Below are 4,111 nucleotides of genomic sequence, written 5' to 3'. Positions count from 1 at the left end.
ATGGTCATAAAACAGCTTCTCTACGCCTTACTTGCACACACTGAACATGATACTCAGGACTGGCAATAACATTGCGGAGCCCTATGTGTAAGAGATTACTCGAGATTCAGTCAGATAATGAGTGAAAATTAAGTTTTTTGTATTAGGAAATAAATTCGTCTTAGCATTACATTTTTATCATATAAAAGCTAACTATGCCGTTTATTATCTCGCGAAGGATTGGCGTTTACCATATTGATTGACACCCTCAAATCGACAATTTTGTCTATTTTGTATGATATTTTTATGAGTTTCAGGAGATTTCCAGGAGCTCCTTGAAAACAAAAAGTCCACGGAAACACTATTTTAAATTAGAATGGTTTAATTTTATAATTTACTCCTATAATTAGGGTGTGGCCCCTTTGCAGCCGCATATTTTACAGTGTCCTAAGTGTGGTTCTTATCAGCTTGCGGTCAACGAATTTTCATTACACTGCCGCCTCTTTTGGTTTACCTATAAACCTCGGTAGATCATGTTCCAGAAGTCACCCAATAAAACCCATTCAGTCCAAAGATCACCACGCATGGACATCCCTTAACGTAGTAGATAACTTCACATATCTGGAAAGCATAGTATCAAATGACGCATTGCTTTAAAGAGAGGTTGATGTGTGATCAGGGATTGTTGTGCTTTTGGAAGCTTCGAAGCGAGAGGGTGGTGAAATGAATCGCTCCACTTACCCACAAAAGTCAGTGTCTACCAAGCAGTGGATCTGAGACATGAATACTTAATAGAAAGCAATTAATACTTCTTGAACGCCTTTCTCAAAGATACTTGCACACCATCATGAGGAAACGGTGGCTAGACCGCACGAGAAACAGCGATATTCTTGCGAAATGGTATGTACTTCTTATAGTCCGACAGTCACGATGGGCTGTCAAGATGAGCAGGGCACTTATCCTGTAGTGAGCTGAAAGGTGGTCGCGTAACAGAGATGCCCCCACAATAAAAGCTTCTTTAGAATACTAACGTGATGTTTTTAGGAAAAAAATGCTCTGTTTTACTTTTTAAACTTCTTTTAGTCCGACAGTCATGCTGGGCAGGGCACTTATCCCGTATGAGACATTTTTTTTAATGAGCTGAAAGGAGGTCGCGTAAGATGCCTCCACACTAAAGCTTCTTTAGAGAACTAATGCGATATTTTTAAGTCTCTTAGAGGAAAAAAAAACGCTATTTTTCTTTGTTACAAGGTGCACTTTTTACCCTTAAACGCAGAGATTTAACTTCACTTGATGCTTCGTACTAAAGCCATTTAAATATACTAATTGCAATATTAAATGTCAGAACATAACCAGTTTAGAAATTACACTGCAAAGACTTTCTTCCAAGCCAATAATAGCCCAATAGTTTTACGCAAAACATGCAATCTAAAACCACATGACGTGAGCTGTGATTTGTCTAGACTGTAGGAGGACTTAAGAGACACTTTTTCTTTATAATCGCGATGTACAATTACATTGATAACTAACAGAACGAAAAAGCAGCTCTCCATTTTAATAGTCTTTGACCGAGCGTTCATTTTTGTAATTACAAAAATATTCCCAAAAAAAAAAACGGGTATATATCTATCCTTAAGAAATTATTTAACCGAGCGAGGCTCGGCCACCTGGTACTATATTTATCTTTCTGGTACACATTCTATTTATTGGTTCTGTTACATTTTATACAATAATATTGTTGTCAATATGTTTGAAAGTAAACATTTCTACCTCTGTTTTAAACACTTTTTAAAAAAATCTTTTAGGCTTGTATTTGTAAACCTAAGGCATTTCAACTATCTGACCCATGGCGTAGTCAAAAAAGACAATAAAGAGGACTTTATTTGATTCTTTCTTAATTGTCCATTGTGTGATTTTTGCTGAAGCTTGTAGCTTAAGTTAATATCAATGTAATTTTACATTACTACAGAAATATAAATAATAGATTCATCATCATTTTTCCCTTGGTTTTCGTTCTAGGGTTGATGTGACACTTCTCTTAACAAAATTCATCCATTGTTTCAGGTTATCACCTGTTCATAGCAAGATATCTAGGGACTGGTCAGTTCATTCTTTTGCATTGTCCAGCCAGTTTTGTGTGTACTCCCTTCACTGTACCTTGAAGTACGACTTTTAATAGACAGCGAGTCGTGTCTTTTAATAAGAACAAATTAGTTCAGCTTTCATCTCTTCACCGTATTGAGGAGTTATTCCATTTTGCCAGCCAGAGTGTTGACAATGTAAAAGTACAAACTCATTTGTCTTCTTTTCCCTGGTATAATATACCTCAGCGTTAAGTGTCCAACTGAATAGATTACACCAAATAGAAACACACATAGATCTAGTAATAGGATCTGTCAATTCCTGTGTCTTTATACTGAGACTAGGGTTCCGCGAGGCTTGAATAGGGGTTGCATGAACTTTCGGAACAATAATTTTGTAGGCCTAGACATGAATTAGACCTAAACATATTGTCACAGCTTTCCTATTGTATTTATACTTATAACTCGATAGAATCTACCTTAGGTCTCGATACGTCTAGGTGTCCCTGGTTTAGTTCTAGTTAACGAAATAAAACAATAAAACCACTAGATCAAACACATAAACTTTAATCAGCTTTACTTCATATCACACACGCTGGTCTCTGTATGACAACAAAACAAACTTCCGGTCATTCGCGCAGATTGTAAAAATAGATTATACATACATACATACATTCATCCGTGACACATATGAAAAAAAATTTGTATTGGCTCTTTTTGGTTAATAACATTATTATGACCTTGAACTGATCTAGATTCTGATTTTTTTTTGAAACAAAAATCAACCATGAAATAATTTTTTGTCAAGTTTGTCTAAAGAGGAGTTAATATTTCAAAACTGTCTGATGTTATTTTACTTCTCTTTCCTACAACCTATATGTGAGTCCAGACCATATAATAGAGCAGTCAAGGTTATTGAGAAGTTATATATAGTTCATGATCACATACACTGTTCATCGTAATATACCCGCTGGAGTTCATCAATTATAAATTCATAGTTGCAGATATAGGAGCATTAGCGAGTGGTCAAAACAAAATCAGTTCTTTATGTTCATTACAAAGAGCGAAGATCCAAAATTGTTCCTAAATAATAAATTTGTTGGTGTGTTTACCAGCTGACAGCCTGAAGTCCTATTAATCTGATTTATAATCTTTAATCTCAGAACGTGTACTAAAAGACTAAAAGAAAACGTATTTAGGTGATATTAATTCCTTCCGGGGGAGGTTTAAGGTCAGCGTTTATAAGATTCAAAATGGTGCTCCCAAATTCAAGAAAGAAAGATTATCAAATAAAAATAACGTGAAAGATGACCTTCAAAAGATACATTATTTGTGACATGTTCTTAATTAATGTAAACATTCTTATCTTTCAAAAGATTTCCACTTTTTCTACTCCAACAAAGCCTTTAACCATTACCTCATGCAATTTGCTCATTAAAATATTGACATCTTCTCTCCTATAGACACAATATAACAAAATACTAAACCCACATTATAATCTATCTACTTTTTGATATCAATATATCATTATCTTTTTCCTTCAAGAGGAAAGGATGGTGAACATTATAAACAGTATAATAAAAGGCCAAAAATATTAAAGAGCATTCTAAATAAACATATTTATATATTACCACACAATTACACAATGACTAGGAAAACATATGAAAAATTGGATGAAATGATTGGGAAGGCGATAACCAGTGATGAAGTTACCGGGGGTGGAAAGATCGGTCAACGCCTTAGCATTTCGTTTATAAAAACAAGTTTTACAAATCTAAAAATACAAAGCTTATATTTAGTGTAGGTGTATCAACTAGTTTGGATTAGTCATATAACTAAAAGTGTAATAGATCTAGGTTAAAAATAATAAATTTGTGATATTCGTTTTGGGTGCAATAGTGCAACGTGTTATACAAATTGACAAACCTGAACATTTTTTAAATAAACATTTTCAATCAGATACATGTACTCCATTAAATGTATCATTCCTCAGATTCCTAGGAAAGCAATATTACCTGTAGAGACCATTTTACTTTGCTAGCAGGATTACC

The sequence above is a fragment of the Biomphalaria glabrata genome, chromosome 14 (assembly GCF_947242115.1).
Source record: "Biomphalaria glabrata chromosome 14, xgBioGlab47.1, whole genome shotgun sequence".
Classification (NCBI taxonomy): domain Eukaryota; kingdom Metazoa; phylum Mollusca; class Gastropoda; family Planorbidae; genus Biomphalaria; species Biomphalaria glabrata.
The sequence above is the reverse complement of the archived record's forward strand: the minus strand, read 5'-3'. Positions refer to the sequence as shown.